A 21315-nucleotide genomic window follows, 5' to 3' on the forward strand; every position below is an offset into this window, starting at 1 on the left:
GCTCACTAAGTGTGTACATAGTCAAAGATTTATTTAATTTTTGGTCAGTCACAGTGGTCAGGTATTCTGCCACTGTGTACTCTCTGTTTAGGGCTAAATAGTGTTCTAGTTTGCTCTGTTTGTGTGTGCGTGTGCGTATGTGTGTGTTAGGCCCAGGGAAAGTATTGTGCTGCTCGGTGACTGTGAGGCGATTAAACTGCTTTCACTAGAGGGTCATCCTCTAGTGCTGTGCTCCTCTGACGCCCTGCCTTTATCCCGCTGAGAGACCCGTTTGTCGCTGTGATTAAAGACCTGCCTACTGGTGTTAATACTGAATGTACCACTTCTTGGAAGTGACTTGGAAAACAGGATTGAGTTGAGCTGTTTTCTCTCTCTCGTTTGACTCTCCGCAATGATTAACACCCAGGTTAATCATTGCGGTGCTGCTCAGTTGCAGCTGCACAAGGCACCTGTTGTTGTTTGAATTTCCATTACACCCCTACTTAAAAACTGCTTCATGAGGTTTCTAATATTAGGTCGTTATAATTAGGGGTTCAAGCAGCAAGGCTGGGTGAAACCCTATTGTATTTGTTGGCGTATATTATTATTATTCTGGTTCCACCAAAATCTGGTGAAAAGATGAACATTCCCATGACATGGTAAGGTCTAGGTGAAGCCTTTACCATCATGCAACCTGGCATGATGGTAAAGGGCCAAGGACCAAGGGCCACACCCTGTCATGCAATACCATGCCAACTGGCCACATTGTGGCGCTATAACAAGCGATTGAAAATGCAAACTTTAAAAGCTCATGCCCCTCACCCCGTGTAGTGTAGAGTTGTGAAATGCGGTACTTAGGTCCCTCTCCTCACATGGAATACATTTGCTTAAGGACCTGTAAGTCCCGCACTTAAAATGCTAATCCTCTGGCACTGAATGGCCAGTCTGCACAAAACTTAATATATGGCATCTATGGGCCAAGGTTTCACAATGCAATATTTTCCAGATTAGTATGTCAAACAACATGGCCACTACTGACCAATAAACATTCACATGGGTGTGGTCGGGCTCATAAAGGCATATAAATCAGACACAGATATTTGTATTGTAACAAAACTTGGTACACATGTTCCAAACACTGTCAAGACTCAACATATGCAAGCACATTCATATCGACCACACGGTGGCGCTATAACAGGCACATGTTTATATCGCTTGATCTGTTTGACTCAGAGTGATGAAATTTGGCACACATGCTCAGGGATATACTAGCTAACCCGTAAAGTATGGTTCAGTTTGGCTGCATGGTGGCGCTGTTGAACAGGAAAAAACATTAATTCAATCTCAATGGCTCATAGTGGCCATATTGTTTGAGCTGGAGTCCTGGAAAATATGGTGCCAATCGATCCAGCGGTTCTGGAGAAGAAGACTTTAAAGTAGTCAACATCATTTGAAAATGTTCCAAAATACAACATTTTGGATTTGAAATCAAATGGTTTATAAATCAAATCAAATTTTATATGTCACATACACATGGTTAGCAGATGTTAATGCGAGTGTAGCGAAATGCTTGTGCTTATAGTTCTGACCATGCAGTAATATCTAACAAGTAATCTAACAATTTCACAACAACTACCTTATACACACAAGTGTAAAGGAATGAATAAGAATATGTACATATAAATATATGGATGAGTGATGGCCGAACGGCATAGGCAAGATGCAGTAGATGGTATAGAGTACAGTATATACATATGAGATGAGTAATGTAGGGTATGTAAACATAATATAAAGTGGCATTGTTTAAAGTGACTAGTGATACATTTATTACATCAAATTTTTTATTATTAAGTGGCTAGAGATTTGAGTCAGTATCCTGGCAGCAGCCACCCAATGTTAGTGATGGCTGTTTAACAGTCTGATGGCCTTGAGATAGAAGCTGTTTTTCAGTCTCTTGGTCCCAGCTTTGATGAACCTGTACAGACCTCGCCTTCTGGATGATAGCGGGGTGAGCAGGCAGTGGCTCGGGTGGTTGTTGTCCTTGATGATCTTTTTGGCCTTCCTGTGACATCGGGTGGAGTAGATGTCCTGGAGGGCAGGTAGTTTGCCCCTGGTGATGCGTTGTGCAGACCTCACTACCCTCTGGAGAGCCTTACTGTTGTGGGCGGAACAGTTGCCGTACCAGGCAGTGATACAGCCCGACAGGATGCTCTCGATTGTGCATCTGTAAAAGTTTGTGAGTGTTTTTGGTGACAAGCCAAATTTCTTCAGCCTCCTGAGGTTGAAGAGGCGCTGTTGCGCCTTCGTCACAACGCTGTCTGTGTGGGTGGACCATTTCAGTTTGTCCGTGATGTGTACGCCGAGGAACTTAAAACTTTCCACCTTCTCCACTACTGTCCCGTCGATGTGGATGGGGGGTGCTCCCTCTGCTGTTTCCTGAAGTCCACGATCATCTCCTTTGTTTTGTTGACGTTGAGTGTGAGGTTATTTTCCTGACACCACACTCCGAGGGCCCTCTCCTCCTCCCTGTAGGCCGTCTCGTCGTTGTTGGTAATCAAGCCTACCACTGTAGTGTCGCCTGCAAATTTGATGATTGAGTTGGAGGCGTGCATGGCCACGCAGTCATGGGTGAACAGGGAGTACAGGAGAGGGCTGAGAACGCACCCTTGTGGGGCCCCAGTGTTGAGGATCAGCGGGGTGGAGATGTTGTTTCCTACCCTCACCACCTGGGGGCGTCCTGTCAGAAAGTCCAGTTGCACAGGGCGGGGTCTGGAGGGTACTATGGTGTTAAATGCTGAGCTGTAGTCGATGAACAGCATTCTTACATAGGTATTCCTCTTCTCCAGATGGGTTAGGGCATTGTGCAGTGTGATTGCGATTGCGTCGTCTGTGGACCTATTGGGGCGGTAAGCAAATTGGAGTGGGTCTAGGGTGTCAGGTAGGGTGGAGGTGATATGATCCTTGACTAGTTTCTCAAAGCACTTCATGATGACGGAAGTGAGTGCTACGGGGCGATAGTCGTTTAGCTCAGTTACCTTAGCTTTCTTGGGAACAGGAAGAATGGTGGCCCTCTTGAAGCATGTATGAGGTGACTGTTCAAAATGTAATCTTTTATTTGAGTGTATTTTCATACATACAGGGGCTTGTGAAAGTATTCACCCCCTTGGCCATTTTTCCTATTTTGTTGCCTTACAACCTGGAATTAAAATAGATTTTTTGGGGGGTTGTATCATTTGATTTACACAACATTCCTACCACTTTGAAGATGCAAAATATTTTTTATTGTGAAACAAACAAGAAAAAAAAAAAAAGAAAACTTGAGCGTGCATACAGTGGGGCAAAAAAGTATTTAGTCAGCCACCAATTGTGCAAGTTCTCCCACTTAAAAAGATGAGAGAGGCCTGTAATTTTCATCATAGGTAGACGTCAACTATGACAGACAAAATGAGAGAAAAAAAATCCAGAAAATCACATTGTAGGATTTTTAATGAATTTATTTGCAAATTATGGTGGAAAATAAGTATTTGGTCACCTACAAACAAGCAAGATTTCTGGCTCTCACAGACCTGTAACTTCTTCTTTAAGAGGCTCCTCTGTCCTCCACTCGTTACCTGTATTAATGGAACCTGTTTGAACTTGTTATCAGTATAAAAGACACCAGTCCACAACCTCAAACAGTCACACTCCAAACTCCACTATGGCCAAGACCAATGAGCTGTCAAAGGACACCAGAAACAAAATTGTAGACCTGCACCAGGCTGGGAAGACTGAATCTGCAATAGGTAAGCAGCTTGGTTTGAAGAAATCAACTGTGGGAGCAATTATTAGGAAATGGAAGACATACAAGACCACTGATAATCTCCCTCGATCTGGGGCTCCACGCAAGATCTCACCCCGTGGGGTCAAAATGATCACAAGAACGGTGAGCAAAAATCCCAGAAGCACACGGGGGGACCTAGTGAATGACCTGCAGAGAGCTGGGACCAAAGTAACAAAGCCTACCATCAGTAACACACTACGCCACCAGGGACTCAAATCCAGCAGTGCCAGACGTGTCCCCCTGCTTAAGCCAGTACATGTCCAGGCTCGTCTGAAGTTTGCTAGAGAGCATTTGGATGATCCAGAAGAGGATTGGGAGAAAGTCATATGGTCAGATGAAACCAAAATATAACTTTTTGGTAAAAACTCAACTCGTCGTGTTTGGAGGACAAAGAATGCTGAGTTGCATCCAAAGAACACCATACCTACTGTGAAGCATGGGGGTGGAAACATCATGCTTTGGGGCTGTTTTTCTGCAAAGGGACCAGGACGACTGATCCGTGTAAAGGAAAGAATGAATGGGGCCATGTATCGTGAGATTTTGAGTGAAAACATCCTTCCATCAGCAAGGGCATTGAAGATGAAACGTGGCTGGGTCTTTCAGCATGACAATGATCCCAAACACACCGCCCGGGCAACGAAGGAGTGGCTTCGTAAGAAGCATTTAAAGGTCCTGGAGTGGCCTAGCCAGTCTCCAGATCTCAACCCCATAGAAAATCTTTGGAGGGAGTTGAAAGTCCGTGTTGCCCAGCGACAGCCCCAAAACATCACTGCTCTAGAGGAGATCTGCATGGAGGAATGGGCCAAAATACCAGCAACAGTGTGTGAAAACCTTGTGAAGACTTACAGAAAACGTTTGACCTGTGTCATTGCCAACAAAGGGTATATAACAAAGTATTGAGATAAACTTTTGTTATTGACCAAGTACTTATTTTCCACCATAATTTGCAAATAAATTCATAAAAAATCCTACAATGTGACTTTCTGGAGAAAAAAATTCTCATTTTGTCTGTCATAGTTGAAGTGTACCTATGAGGCCTCTCTCATCTTTTTAAGTGGGAGAACTTGCACAATTGGTGGCTGACTAAATACTTTTTTGCCCCAGTGTAACTATTCACCCCCCCCCCAAAAAAAGTCAGTACTTTGTAGAGCCACCTTTTGCAGCAATTACAGCTGCAATTTTCTTGGGGTATGTCTCTGTAAGCTTGGCACACCTAGCCACTGGGATTTTTGCCCATTCTTCAAGGTAAAATTGTTCCAGCTCCTCCAAGTTGGATGGGTTCCGCTGGTGTACAGCAACATTTAAGTCATACCACAGATTCTCAATTGGATTGAGGTCTGGGCTTTGACTAGGCCATTCCAAGACATTTAAATGTTTCCCCTTAAACCACTCGAGTGTTGCTTTCGCAGTATGCTTAGCGTCATTGTCCTGCTCGAAGGTGAACCTCCATCCCAGTCTCAAATCTCTGGAAGACTGAAACAGGTTTCCCTCAAGAATTTCCCTGTATTTAGTGCCATCATTCCTTCAATTCTGACCAGTTTCCCAGTCCCTGCCGATGGAAAAACATCCCCACAGCATGATGCTGCCACCACCATGCTTCACAGTGGGGATGGTGTTCTTGGGGTGATAAGAGGTGTTGGGTTTGCGCCAGGCATAGCGTTTTCCTTGATGTCCAAAAAGCTCAATTTTAGTCTCAACTGACCAGAGTACCTTCTTCCATATGTTTGGGGAGTCTCCCACATGCCTTTTGGCGAACACCAAATGTATTTGCTTATTTTTTTCTTTTAGTAATGGCTTTTTTCTGGCCACTCTTCCATAAAGCCCAGCTCTGTGGAGTGTATGGCTTAAAGTGGTCCTATGGACAGATACTCCAATTTCCGCTGTGGAGCTTTGCAGCTCCTTCAGGGTTATCTTTGGTCTCTTTGTTGCCTCTCTGATTAATGCCCTCCTTGCCTAGTCCGTGAGTTTTGGTGGGCGGCCCTCTCTTGGCAGGTTTGTTGTGGTGCCATATTCTTTCCATTTTTTTTATAATGGATTTCTGATATTTTTTTATAACCCAACCCTGATCTGTACTTCTCCACAACTTTGTCCCTGACCTGTTTGGAGAGCTCCTTGGTCTTCATGGTGCCACTTGCTTGGTGGTGCCCCTTGCTTAGTGTTGTTGCAGACTCTGGGGCCTTTCAGAACAGGTGTAAATATACTGAGATCATGTGACAGATCATGAGACACTTAGATTGCACACAGGTGGACTTTATTTAACTAATTATGTGACTCCTGAAGGTAATTGGTTGCACCAGATCTAATTTAGGGGCTTCATAGCAAAAGGGGGTGAATACATATGCACCCACCACTTTTCCGTTTTTATTTTTTTGAATTTTTTGAAACAAGTAATTTTTTTTCATTTCACTTCACCAATTTGGACTATTGTGTGTATGTCCACTACATGAAATCCAAATAAAAATCAATTTAAATTACAGGTTGTAATGCAACAAAATAGGAAGAACGCCAAGGGGGTCAAATACTTTTGCAAGACACTGTACCTGGTGTGGAATAGAGTTCCATGTAGCCATGGCTCTATATAGTACTGTGTGCCTCCCATAGTCTGTTCTTGACTTGGGGATTGTGAAGAGACCTCTGGTGGCATGTCTTTGGTATGCATGGGTGTCTGAGCTGTGTGCTAGTAGTTTAAACAGACAGCTCAGTACATTCAGGTTGTCAACACCTCTTACAAAAACTAGTGATGAAGTTAATCTCTCCTCCACTTTGAGCCATGGGGGATATACATGAGTATTAATAATGTTAGCTCTCCGTGTACATTTAAGGGCCAGCCGTGCTGCCCTGTTCTGAGACAATTGTAAAATTCCGTGGTCCCTCTATGTGGCACCTGACCAACCTGCTGAACAGTAGTCCAGGTGAGACAAAACTAGGGCCTGTAGGACCTGCCTTGTTGATAGTGCTGTTAAGAAGGTAGAGCAGTACTTTATTATGGACAGACTTCTTCCCATCTTAGCGACTGTTGTATCAATATGTTTTAACCATGACAGTTTACAATCCAGGGTTACTCCAAGCAGTTTAGTCACCTCAACTTGCTCAATTTCCACATTATTTATTACAATGTTTAGTTGAGGGTTAGGGTTTTGTGAATAATTTGTTCCAAATACAATGCTTTTAGTTTTCTTTTATATTTAGGACTAACTTACTCCTTTACACCCATTCTGAAACTAACTGCAGCTCTTTGTTAAGCGTTGCAGTGACTTCACTCACTGTAGTAGCTGACGTGTATAGTGTTGAGTCATCCGCATACATAGATACTCTGGCTTTACTCAAAGATTGAAAAACGTAAGGGGTCTAGTCAGCTGCCCTGGGAAATTCCTGATTGTAATCTGGATTATGTTGGAGAGGCTTCCATTAAAGAACCCTCTCTGTGTTCTGTTAGACAGGTAACTCTTTATCCACAATATAGCAGGGGTGTCATTGCCAACATGGGTGGTAGTTTGCCAAACTTTTCTCCTGGGCTTAAAGGATATATAATGTGATCCAGGATAGACCCTGTCGGTCCGCCTGGCTTGGCCCTGACCCTGCCCACCCCTCAGCTCACACAGTGGTTGCATCCCAAATGGCACCCTATTCCCCTGTATAGGAAATTGCACAGAGGGCTCTGGTCTAAAGTAGTGCACTATAAGGCCCGAGGGGGTGTGGTATAGAGGTCGACCGATTAATCGGAATGGCCGATTAATTAGGGCCGATTTCAAGTTTTCAGAACAATTGGTAATCGGTATTTTTGGCCACCGATTTGCCGAATTTTTTAAAATATATATTTTTTAGACCTTTATTTAACTAGGCAAGTCAGTTAAGAACACATTCTTATTTTCAATGACGGCCTAGGAATGGTGGGTTAACTGCCTTGTTCAGGGGCAGAACGACAGATTTTTACCTTCTCAGCTTGGGGATGCAACTTTACGTTAACTAGTCCAACGCTCTAACCACCTGCTTTACATTGCACTCCACGAGGAGCCTGCCTGTTACGCGAATGCAGTAAGAAGCCAAGGTAAGTTGCTAGCTAGCATTAAACTTATCTTATAAAAAACAATCAATCACTCATAATCACTAGTTAACTACACATGGTTGATGATATTACTAGTTTATCTAGCCTGTCCTGCGTTGCATATAATCGATGTGGTGCGCATTCGCAACATCAATGTCTTTCTTAAAATCAATACACAAGTATATCTTTTTAAACCTACATATTTAGTTAATATTGCCTGCTAACATGAATTTCTTTTAACTAGGGAAAATGTGTCACTTCTCTTGCAAACAGAGTCAGGGTATATGCAGCAGTTTGGGCCGCCCGGCTCGTTGCGAACTGTGAAGACTATTTCTTCCTAACAAAGACAGCCGACTTTGCCAAACGGGGGATGATTTAACAAAAGCGCATTTGCGAAAAAAGCACAATCGTTGCACGACTGTACCTAACCATAAACATCAATGCCTTTCTTAAAATCAATACACAGAAGTATATATTTTTAAACCTGCATATTTAGCTAAAAGAAATCCAGGTTAGCAGGCAATATTAACGAGGTGAAATTGTGTCATTTTGCGTTCATTGCACGCAGAGTCAGGGTATATGCAACAGGTTGGGCCGCCTGGCTCGTTGCGAACTAATTTGCCAGACTTTTACGTAATTATGACATAACATTGAAGGTTGTTCAATGTAACAGGAATATTTAGACTTAGGGATGCCACCAGTTAGATAAAATACGGAACGGTTCCGTATTGCACTGACAGGAAAAAACGTTTTGTTTTCAAGATGATAGTTTCCGGATTCGACCATATTAATGACCTAAGGCTCGTATTTCTGTGTGTTATTATGTTATAATTAAGTCTATGATTTGATATAGCAGTCTGACTGAGCGGTGGTAGGCAGCAGCACGCTCGTAAGCGTTCATTCAAACAGCACTTTTGTGCGTTTGCTAGCAGCCCTTCGCAATGTATTGTGCTGTTTATGACTTCAAGCCTGTCAACTACCAAGATGAGGCTGGTGTAACCGATGTGAAATGGCTAGCTAGTTAGCCGGGTGCGCGCTAATAGCATTTCAAACGTCACTCGCTCTGAGACTTGGAGTAGTTGTTTCCCTTCCTCTACATGGGTAGCGCTGCTTCGAGGGTGGCTGTTGTCGATGTGTTCCTGGTTCGAGCCCAGGTAGGAGCGAGGAGAGGGACGGAAGCTATACTGTTACACTGGCAATACTAAAGTGCCTATAAGAACATCCAATAGTCAAAGGTATATGAAATACAAATCGTATAGAGAGAAATAGTCCTATAATTCCTATAATAACTACAACCTAAAACTTCTTACCTGGGAATATTGAAAACACATGTTAAAAGGAACCACCAGCTTTCATATGTTCTCATGTTCTGAGCAAGGAACTTAAACGTTAGCTTTTTTTACATGGCACATAGTGCATTTTTACTTTCTTCTCCAATTCTTTGTTTTTGCATTATTTAAACCAAATTGAACATGTTTCATTATTTATTTGAGGCTAAATAGATTTTATTGATGTATTATATTAAGTTAAAATGTGTTCATTCAGTATTGTTGTAATTGTCATTATTACAAATTTAAAAAATCCCCCCAAAAATGGCCGATTAATCGGTATCAGGGTTTTTGGCCCTCCAATAATCGGTATCGGCATTGAAACATCATAATCGGTCGACCTCTAGTGTGGTATAAGGCCCGAGGGGGTGTGGTATAAGGCCAGAGGGGGTGTGGTATATGGCCAGTATACCACGGCTAGGGCTGTTCTTCGGCACGACGCAATGCGGAGTGCCTGGACACACCCTTTAGCTGTGGTATATTGACTGTATACCTCAAACCCAGGAGGTGCCTTATTGCTATTATAAACTGTCATGTAATTAGAGCAGTAAAATACATGTTCTGTCATACCCGTTGTATACGGTCTGATATACCATGGCTTTCAGCAAATCAGCATTCAGGGTTCGAACCATCCAGTTTATAATACCTTTTAGCCCATGTCTGATCCGTGGTTATTGTGTGCTTATCCGAAGGTAAACATGCTATATTGACTGTTCATATGGAGTGGAGTGAAACCAGCTTTCAAACGTCAACACACCAGGTCTACATTGACCGTTTCACATCCTGGTCTGACCGACCAAACTAGCCCCTAGAATGGAGTCCTTTGAGGAATACATGCAGAGGAGAGGAAACGAGAGGAGAGATGGAGGTCGAGGTGGATATAACCAGAGAACTGGTCTGACTGCAGTGGCCTCTAGAATAAATCCTGTGTGAATGCACACAGAAAGGACAAGGGAAAATGAAAGAAGTGGAGGGAGAAGTAGAGGTGGAAAGGAGATGAGAGGAGTGGAGGGAGGAGGAGAGGTGGAAAGGAGAGGAGTGGAGGGAGGAGGAGAGGTGGAAAGGAGATGAGAGGAGAGGTGAAAAGGAGATGAAAGGAGTGGAGGGAGGAGGAGAGGTGGAAAGGAGATGAGAGGAGTGGAGGGAGGAGGAGAGGTGAAAAGGAGATGAAAGGAGTGGAGGGAGGAGGAGAGGTGGAAAGGAGATGAGAGGAGTGGAGGGAGGAGGAGAGGTGGAAAGGAGATGAGAGGAGTGGAGGGAGGAGGAGAGGTGAAAAGGAGAGGAGTGGAGGGAGGAGGAGAGGTGAAAAGGAGAGGAGTGGAGGGAGGAGGAGAGGTGGAAAGGAGTGGAGGGAGGAGGAGAGGTGGAAAGGAGATGAGAGGAGTGGAGGGAGGAGGAGAGGTGAAAAGGAGAGGAGTGGAGGGAGGAGGAGAGGTGGAAAGGAGAGGAGTGGAGGGAGGAGGAGAGGTGGAAAGGAGAGGAGTGGAGGGAGGAGGAGAGGTGAAAAGGAGAGGAGTGGAGGGAGGAGGAGAGGTGAAAAGGAGAGGAGTGGAGGGAGGAGGAGAGGTGAAAAGGAGAGGAGTGGAGGAGAGGTGGAAAGGAGATGAGAGGAGTGGAGGGAGGGAGGAGATGTGGAAAGGAGAGGAGGGAGGAGGAGTGATGGAAAGGAGATGAGAGGAGTGGAGGGAGGGAGGAGGAGAGGTAGAAAGGAGAAGAGAGGAGTGGAGGGTGGGAGGAGGAGAGTTGGAAAGGAGAAGAGAGACAGGAAGGAGGGGACAGAAGAGGAGAGAGATGTAAAGGTACCAAAGAACAGGTCTGACCGTACTGTCACCTAAAGAAGACAAGAGGACAGGAGAGAAGACAAGAGGAGAAGAATGGATTAGTAGTCGTGTCTGGCCTGTAGGTCAGCCCCTCCCTTCCATCACAGAGCACTAGAGAGAGGAAGTCAGGTGGTGAAGCCAGTGATGAGCGAGAGCAAAGGTGTGTGTGTGTTTATGGGAGAGAGAGACAGTGAGAAGAGAGAGAGGCTGTGTGTGTGTGTGTTTATGGGAGAAAGAGACAGTGAGAAGAGAGAGAGGCTGTGTGTGTGTGTTTACGGGAGAGAGAGACAGTGTGAAGAGAGAGGGAAAGAGAGAGGCTGTGAGAAGAGAGGGAAAGAGAGAGAGAGAGGCTGTGTGTTGGACCAGGAGGAGAGAACTGAAGTCACAGCTTAATTCACTGACAGGTGAACAATGTTATTTTGTTTATTTAGTTATATAAGGTCAGATTGACGAGGTATCATTATGGCAGCAGTACTGTAGTGTCGCAGGCACGAGTTGTAGTAGAATAGAGTTCATAGTATGTTATTTCAATGTGTTTTAAGACACTTCACTGTACAGTTGACAGTGAAATAAAAATGCAGCATATTCTTAAGTTAGAAATGAAAATATGGATCTGTACAGTTATACTAATAACACACATCACAGAGTTGAGTTTAGAGAAGACTAGTAAAAATCCTGCAGACATTTTTATGTTGTTGTGTTTCATGTTGTGGCTTTAATAAACAAGACTTAAAAGCTGTGAGGGTGATGGGGAGTCATTGGAAATCACTTTTAGTCCAGGAAGCTCATTTGTGATTGAAATGAATGGGGAATTCTTCACTTAATCTTTGATCCCGAGCTGAGTGGGTGATGTCATTACTGAGGCAGTAGTTTGTATTGTTCACAACAACATCCTCATTCACTGACTAGCAGGAAAGAACATATGCAAATTCCCTTTGTTGGTATAAACCATATTGCCTCTGTTGGTAGAAACCGTATTGCCTCTGTTGGTATAAACCGTATTGCCTCTGTTGGTATAAACCCTATTGCCTCTGTTGGTAGAAACGGTATTGCCTCTTGGTATAAACTGTATTGCCTCTGTTGGTATAAACCATATTGCCTCTGTTGGTATAAACCCTATTGCCTCTGTTGGTAGAAACGGTATTGCCTCTGTTGGTAGAAACCGTATTGCCTCTGTTGGTATAAACCATATTGCCTCTGTTGGTATAAACCGTATTGCCTCTGTTGGTATAAACCGTATTGCCTCTGTTGGTAGAAACGGTATTGCCTCTGTTGGTAGAAACCGTATTGCCTCTGTTGGTATAAACCATATTGCCTCTGTTGGTATAAACCATATTGCCTCTGTTGGTATAAACCATATTGCCTCTGTTGGTATAAATCGTATTGCCTCTGTTGGTATAAACCATATTGCCTCTGTTGGTATAAACCATATTGCCTCTGTTGGTAGAAACGGTATTGCCTCTGTTGGTATAAACCGTATTGCCTCTGTTGGTATAAACCATATTGCCTCTGTTGGTATAAACCATATTGCCTCTGTTGGTATAAACCATATTGCCTCTGTTGGTATAAACCATATTGCCTCTGTTGGTATAAACCGTATTGCCTCTGTTGGTATAAACCATATTGCCTCTGTTGGTATAAACCATATTGCCTCTGTTGGTATAAACCGTATTGCCTCTGTTGGTATAAACCGTATTGCCTCTGTTGGTATAAACCATATTGCCTCTGTTGGTATAAACCATATTGCCTCTGTTGGTATAAACCATATTGCCTCTGTTGGTAGAAACCGTATTGCCTCTGTTGGTATAAACCCTATTGCCTCTGTTGGTATAAATCATATTGCCTCTGTTGGTAGAAACCGTATTGCCTCTGTTGGTAGAAACCGTATTGCCTCTGTTGGTATAAACCATATTGCCTCTGTTGGTTTTAACCATATTGCCTCTGTTGGTATAAACCATATTGCCTCTGTTGGTAGAAACGGTATTGCCTCTGTTGGTATAAACCGTATTGCCTCTGTTGGTATAAACCATATTGCCTCTGTTGGTTTTAACCATATTGCCTCTGTTGGTATAAACCATATTGCCTCTGTTGGTATAAACCGTATTGCCTCTGTTGGTATAAACCATATTGCCTCTGTTGGTATAAACCATATTGCCTCTGTTGGTATAAACCATATTGCCTCTGTTGGTATAAATCGTATTGCCTCTGTTGGTATACATCGTATTGCCTCTGTTGGTATAAACCATATTGCCTCTGTTGGTATAAACCGTATTGCCTCTGTTGGTATAAACCGTATTGCCTCTGTTGGTATAAATTGTATTGCCTCTGTTGGTATAAACCATATTGCCTCTGTTGGTATAAACCCTGTTGCCTCTGTTGGTATAAACCCTATTGCCTCTGTTGGTATAAACCGTATTGCCTCTGTTGGTATAAACCCTATTGCCTCTGTTGGTATAAACCGTATTGCCTCTGTTGGTATAAACCATATTGCCTCTGTTGGTATAAACCGTATTGCCTCTGTTGGTATAAACCCTATTGCCTCTGTTGGTATAAACCATATTGCCTCTGTTGGTATAAATCCTCTTGCCTCTGGTATAACTGCTGTTGCCTCTGTTGGTATAATTCAGAAGCCCATGGAGAGATGTTTAGACCACAATAGCTAATAATGAGGTTTAAAGTTGATCTCCTGTTGAGCATCTTAAAGTATTTTATACACTGTCACAAGTCTCGCTGTTGCCTGCCAATAGTCCTCCATTCATTTGGGCTACATTGGTGTTTTATGGAGTTACGTCAGTAGGCTCGTGTTACGTTAGGAATTCCCCCAGTGATTGTTCACCCATTTATTCACTGAAGCATGATGACAAGTGAGATTAGAAGTCAGGCTTGTCCCTGTGTCTACCATCTGGAAGGCGGTTCTCTCTCAAAGTCCTGTGGCGTCTGCAACCTTTTGTTCCCACCGGTCTCATACTCTGCTCTCTGTGGGCTCTCTGTGATTCACACAAAAAGACCAGTACAGCACAGTCAACACAGATCAGTATCAATGTTTACCACACAGACCCTCATGTTTCCCTCTCTCTCTCTCTCTCTCTCTCTCTCTCTCTCTCTCTCTCTCTCTCTCTCTCTCTCAATTCAATTCAAGGGGCTTTATTGGCATGGGAAACTTATGTAAATATTACACTCACACAAGTTCCAAAAGAATAAAGACATTTTAAATGTCATATTATGTCTATATACAGTGTTGTAATGATGTGCAAATAGTTAAAGTACAAATAAATAAAAAGTCTCTTTCTCCCCCTCCATTTCTCTCTAATACTTCTGACAGTGTGAGGTGATAGAGGCTAAGGTTAGCTAGTTCAGGTATGGGCCTTAGTGTAGCCAGTTGACGTGGGAAACACTCCACTCTATCAGATCAGTATCTAATACTGTAATCGCAGAACACTGACTCCTATGTGAACCTGTTCCCTTGCAGCAGGAAACAATGGAGTCCTTTTTAGACACAACACCCCTTCTCTCTACTCTCTCCTCCTCTCTCTCACCTCTCTCTATACTATCTATCTCTCTACTCTCTTCTCCACTCTCCTCTCTCTCACCTCTCTCTATACTATCTATCTCTCTACTCTCTCCTCCTCTCTCTCTCTCAACTCTCTCTATACTATATATCTCTCTCTCCAGGTTCATGTTCACTCTCTCCTCCTCTCTCTCACCTCTCTCTATACTATCTATCTCTCTACTCTCTCCTCCTCTCTCTCTCTCTCACCTCTCTCTATACTATCTATCTCTCTCTCTCCAGGTTCATGTTCACTCTCTCCTCCTCTCTCTCACCTCTCTCTATACTATCTATCTCTCTCTCTCTCACCTCTCTCTATACTATCTATCTCTCTCTCTCTCACCTCTCTCTATACTATCTATCTCTCTCTCTCTCACCTCTCTCTATACTATCTATCTCTCTCTCTCTCTGTTCAGGTTCATGTTCACTCTCTCTAAGTTAATGAGATGTTTGTTCTTTCTGTTCTGTTCCTTCCTTTATTAACTTAGCCTGGTACTGGGACTGGGATGTCATTTCCTGCTCACAGACTTGATTCTGTTGGGGGAATTATGGGTCATTATATGTCTGCTAGCCAGGACAATCTCAGTCCTGTTCCCTTGAGAACCAAAGATTATGTGTGTGTGTGTGTGTGTGTGTGTGTGTGTGTGTGTGTGTGTGTGTGTGTGTGTGTGTGTGTGTGTGTGTGTGTGTGTGTGTGTGTGTGTGTGTGTGTGTGTGTGTGTGTGTGTGTGTGTGTTGAGCCCCTGTGAGGTATTGTGAGTTCACCCTGCATGTAGCTGCTACACATCTGTCCTATTTAGCTGTGATTAGGCCGAGCCCTAAAGCCACATGACCCTGTGTAACCTAGAGGTGTACGGGTTGTTTTAACAGGACCCTGTGTAACCTAGAGGTGTACCGGTTGTTTTAACAGGACCTGTGTAACCTAGAGGTGTACGGGTTGTTTTAACAGGACCCTGTGTAACCTAGAGGTGTACGGGTTGTTTTAACAGGACCCTGTGTAACCTAGAGGTGTACGTGTTGTTTTAACAGGACCCTGTGTAACCTAGAGGTGTACGGGTTGTTTTAACAGGACCCTGTGTAACCTAGAGGTGTACGGGTTGTTTTAACAGGACCCTGTGTAACCTAGAGGTGTACGGGTTGTTTTAACGGGACCCTGTGTAACCTAGAGGTGTACGGGTTGTTTTAACAGGACCCTGTGTAACCTAGAGGTGTACGGGTTGTTTTAACGGGACCCTGTGTAACCTAGAGGTGTACGGGTTGTTTAACAGGACCCTGTGTAACCTAGAGGTGTACGGGTTGTTTTAACAGGACCCTGTGTAACCTAGAGGTGTACGGGTTGTTTTAATAGGACCCTGTGTAACCTAGAGGTGTACGGGTTGTTTTAACAGGACCCTGTGTAACCTAGAGGTGTACGGGTTGTTTTAACAGGACCCTGTGTAACCTAGAGGTGTACGGGTTGTTTTAACAGGACCATGTGTAACCTAGAGGTGTACGGGTTGTTTTAACAGGACCCTGTGTAACCTAGAGGTGTACGGGTTGTTTTAACAGGACCCTGTGTAACCTAGAGGTGTACGGGTTGTTTTAACAGGACCCTGTGTAACCTAGAGGTGTACGGGTTGTTTTAACAGGACCATGTGTAACCTAGAGGTGTACGGGTTGTTTTAACAGGACCCTGTGTAACCTAGAGGTGTACGGGTTGTTTAACAGGACCCTGTGTAACCTAGAGGTGTACGGGTTGTTTTAACAGGACCCATTGATACACACAATCAACCACTGTGTGTGTGTGTGTGTGTGTGTGTGTGTGTGTGTGTGTGTGTGTGTGTGTGTGTGTGTGTGTGTGTGTGTGTGTGTGTGTGTGTGTGTGTGTGTGTGTGTGTGTGTGTGTGTGTGTGTGTGTGTGTGTGTGTGTGTGTGTGTGTGTTTTAACTGAAAGGGACAAAGTTTCTTATTGATTGTGTTAGTTCTGTAGTCACATTAACAGCAGCTCCATCACATTGTGTTAGTTCTGTAGTCACATTAACAGCAGCTCCATCACATTGTGTTAGTTCTGTAGTCACATTAACAGCAGCTCCATCACATTGTGTTAGTTCTGTAGTCACATTAACAGCAGCTCCATCACATTGTGTTAGTTCTGTAGTCACATTAACAGCAGCTCCATCACATTGTGTTAGTTCTGTAGTCACATTAACAGCAGCTCCATCACATTGTGTTAGTTCAGTAGTCAGATTAACAGCAGCTCCATCACATTGTGTTAGTTCTGTAGTCACATTAACAGCAGCTCCATCACATTGTGTTAGTTCTGTAGTCACATTAACAGCAGCTCCATCACATTGTGTTAGTTCTGTAGTCACATTAACAGCAGCTCCATCACATTGTGATGGTAAATAGTAGTTTAACATTAACAAAGCAAATGGAGTATCTCTATCTGGTGTGAGTGTGTGTGTTTGCGTGTGTGTGTGTGCTTCTTTCTCTATGCAGCAGTGTGCCTCTCGTCAAGTCCGTGTTTACTTTTAAGTTCTCTCCAAAGTATCCAGTACCACCTCATCTCTCCAGCAGAATAGTTTCAGTACCACCTCATCTCTCCAGCAGAATAGTCCCAGTACCACCTCATCTCTCAATCAGAATAGTTTTAGTACCACCTCATCTCACCATCAGAATTGTCCCAGTACCACCTCATCTCTCCAGCAGAATAGTTTCAGTACCACCTCATCTCTCCAGCAGAATAGTCCCAGTACCATCTCACCTCTCCAGCAGAATGGTTTCAGTACCACCTCACCTCTCCAGCAGAATAGTTTCAGTACCACCTCATCTCTCCATCAGAATAGTTTCAGTACCACCTCATCTCTCCAGCAGAATAGTTTCAGTACCACCTCATCTCTCCATCAGAATAGTTTCAGTACCACCTCATCTCTCCATCAGAATAGTTTCAGTACCACCTCATCTCTCCAGCAGAATAGTCCCAGTACCACCTCATCTCTCCAGCAGAATAGTCCCAGTACCACCTCATCTCTCCATCAGAATAGTCCCAGTACCACCTCATCTCTCCATCAGAATAGTCCCAGTACCACCTCATCTCTCCATCAGAATAGTCCCAGTACCACCTCATCTCTCCATCAGAATAGTCCCAGTACCACCTCACCTCTCCAGCAGAATAGTTTCAGTACCACCTCATCTCTCCATCAGAATAGTTTCAGTACCACCTCATCTCTCCAGCAGAATACCACCTCATCTCTCCAGCAGAATAGTCCCAGTACCACCTCATCTCTCCAGCAGAATAGTTTCAGCACCACCTCATCTCTCCATCAGAATAGTTTCAGCACCACCTCATCTCTCCATCAGAATAGTCCCAGTACCACCTCAGTAAAGCCAAGTTCAACACACCCAGGATTTCAGAGGTAGACCTAGCTTGATTGTATAGAGAGAGAGGTGTGATAGGTGAAGGGATGAAGTCACATTCCCTACATTTCTGAGTGGTAAAGCAGTGTTACAGAGTCATCCAGAGTCATTCTACACAGGTAGGCTAGTCTGTGTGTCTGGCCCAAAAACCGGTTTTACTGTAACAGAATAGTCCCCTGTCCTCTAAGGTTTCCAACACTGACAGCGTCAGTGAAACGCCTTGCAGCGTTGCGTTGCAGAGTGTTCGGTGTGCTGCATACTTAGGATTTATCCAACGTATGCATCAAACTGTATGTGTAGACGGCTTGACAGAAATGGTTGCAGAAGTTGAATGTTGAATGTTGAACTGTTGTACCTTTTTGCTCAATGATGCTGGCAGAGTGTTGGAAGCATAATAACCTCTAAACTGAGACATGAGACAGCAGAAATGTTTCCCTTGAACTAGTGGACTATTCCCTGTGTTCTCTCTCTCTCTATCTCTATCTCTCTCTCTCTCTCTCTCTCTGTATCTCCCTCTCTCTCTCTCTCTCTCTCTCTGTATCTCCCTCTCTCTCTCTGTATCTCCCTCTCTCTCTCTCTCTCTCTGTATCTCCCCTCTCTCTCTCCCTCTCTCTCTCCTCTCCTCTCTCTCTCTCTCTCTCTCTCTATCTCCCTCTCTCTCTCTCTGTATCTCTCTATCTCTCTGTATCTCCCTCCCTCCCTCTCCCTCTCTCTCTCTCTCTCTCTGTATCTCTCTCTCTCTCTCTCTCTCTGTATCTCTCTCTCTCTCGCTCTCTCACTTTCTCTGTATCTCCCTCTCTCTCACTCTCTCTCTCTGTATCTCCCTCTCTCTCTCTCTCCCTCACTCTCTCTGTATCTCTCTCACTCTCTCTCTGTATCTCCCCCTCTCTCTCTCTCTCTCTCTCTCTCTCTCTCTCTCTGTATCTCTCTCTCTCTCTCTGTATCTCTCTCTCTCTCTCTCTCTCTCTGTATCTCTCTCTCTCTCTGTATTTCTCTCTCTGTATCTCTCTCTCTCTCTGTATCTCTCTCTCTCTCTGTATCTCTCTCTCTCTCTCTCTCTCTGTATCTCTCTCTCTCTCTCTGTATCTCTCTCTCTCTGTATCTCTGTAAAACATTATTAATGTGTTATGTAACATCAGTCAAATACCATCAATCAATGTGTATGTGTGTACGTGTGTGTGTGTGGTGTGTGTTTGCGCCGTCAGATAGTAATCAATAGATGATTCCAGCCTGGTCATGGAGCCCTTCACCCTGGTTAACCCCTGTCTCATTAGTACTGTTCTCTAGCGTCCAATAATTCAGTTGGATTCCACAGAGACTGGCTCATGGTCAGCCTGGACCACAATGGTCAAACACCACAAGGATCCATCAATCATTTATTCTTTTTTGGGGTTTGCTTAATTCGTTGATGTCCCATCCAGAATTTGATTTTGTGTCAGTGTGTCTGAGAAAGAGTATCAATTCAATTCAAGGGGTTTTATTGGCATGGGAAACATAGTTTAACATTAACAAAGCAAATGGAGTATCTCTATCTGGTGTGAGTGTGTGTGTTTGCGTGTGTGTGTGTGCTTATTTCTCTATGCAGCAGTGTGCCTCTCGTCAAGTCTGTGTTTACTTTTAAGTTCTCTCCAAAGTATCCAGTACCACCTCATCTCTCCAGCAGAATAGTTTCAGTACCCCCTCATCTCTCCAGCAGAATAGATTCAGTACCACCTCATCTCTCCAGCAGAATAGTTTCAGTACCCCCTCATCTCTCCATCAGAATAGATTCAGTACCACCTCATCTCTCCATCAGAATAGTCCCAGTACCACCTCATCTCTCCAGCAGAATAGTCCCAGTACCACCTCATCTCTCCATCAGACTAGTTTCAGTACCACCTCATCTCTCCATCAGAATAGTCCCAGTACCACCTCATCTCTCCAGCAGAATAGTCCCAGTACCACCTCATCTCTCCAGCAGAATAGTCCCAGTACCACCTCATCTCTCCATCAGAATAGTTTCAGTACCACCTCGATTGAAGCAGACAGTTCACGTCAGTGGGGAGTCTGTATAGAAAGACTTCTGTGTTATAATTATAGGCTATAAGACATAGTAGGCTGTTCTGACCATGATATTACACATGAAGAATTATGGGTTCTATTTTACATAGATTTGACAATACAATATTACACATTAAGAATGATGGGTCTATCTTACACAATAGAGGCTATTTATTACATGACCAAGTTGGATACAGACACATACCAGACTATCATGTCATCCTTCACATTCAGTAAATGGACTGTATGTACGTATGTCTGTTTGTATCCCAAATGGCACCCTATTCCCTATATAGTGCACTACTTTTGACTAGAGCCCTATTAGGTAATAGGGTGCCATTTGGGATGCACTCTATGTCTCCCATCTACTGTATAATGACTAACCTGCTGATTAGAGGGTTAGTGCTGTGTTCTGATCTCTCCTGCTGTGCCCTGCAGCGCTACACAGCCAGTATACAGACTCTGTCATTACACCATTACACACTGCTCAACCATCTGTCGGCCATATTACATCTGAGGGGACTAACTCTGATGCAGGGTAGATATGTATGTTACTCTGATGCAGGGTAGATGTGTATGTTACTCTGATGCAGGGTAGTGGTGTATGTTACTCTGATGCAGGGTAGATATGTATGTTACTCTGATGCAGGGTAGATGTGTATGTTACTCTGATGCAGGGTAGATGTGTATGTTACTCTGATGCAGGGTAGATGTGTATGTTACTCTGATGCAGGGTAGTGGTGTATGTTACTCTGATGCAGGGTAGATGTGTATGTTACTCTGATGCAGGGTAGATATGTATGTTACTCTGATGCAGGGTAGATGTGTATGTTACTCTGATGCAGGGTAGATGTGTATGTTACTCTGATGCAGGGTAGATGTGTATGTTACTCTGATGCAGGGTAGATGTGTATGTTACTCTGATGCAGGGTAGATATGTATGTTACTCTGATGCAGGGTAGATGTGTATGTTACTCTGATGCAGGGTAGATATGTATGTTACTCTGATGCAGGGTAGATGTGTATGTTACTCTGATGCAGGGTAGATATGTATGTTACTCTGATGCAGGGTAGATATGTATGTTACTCTGATGCAGGGTAGATGTGTATGTTACTCTGATGCAGGGTAGATATGTATGTTACTCTGATGCAGGGTAGTGGTGTATGTTACTCTGATGCAGGGTAGATGTGTATGTTACTCTGATGCAGGGTAGTGGTGTATGTTACTCTGATGCAGGGTAGATGTGTATGTTACTCTGATGCAGGGTAGATATGTATGTTACTCTGATGCAGGGTAGATGTGTATGTTACTCTGATGCAGGGTAGATATGTATGTTACT

At 43.8% G+C, this 21315-nt stretch overlaps 1 protein-coding gene across 6 annotated transcripts in view; it reads left to right on the forward strand.

Annotated features, from left to right (window-relative positions):
- Positions 1 to 21315, forward strand: part of n4bp3 (NEDD4 binding protein 3) — a 74484-nt gene that overhangs the window by 8614 nt on the left and 44555 nt on the right. Inside the window, exon 1 of one of the 6 annotated variants that reach the window (XM_045717929.2) lies at positions 10926 to 11396. The exons of the other annotated variants lie outside the window; for them this stretch is intronic. The gene's annotated coding sequence lies outside the window, so the exon portion shown is untranslated. Of the gene's footprint in view, positions 1 to 10925; positions 11397 to 21315 lie in introns of those variants that run through there. 6 annotated transcript variants of the gene reach the window in all.

Source organism: Salmo salar, chromosome 05 (genome assembly GCF_965601325.2).
Source record: "Salmo salar chromosome 05, fSalSal1, whole genome shotgun sequence".
Lineage (NCBI taxonomy): Eukaryota > Metazoa > Chordata > Actinopteri > Salmoniformes > Salmonidae > Salmo > Salmo salar.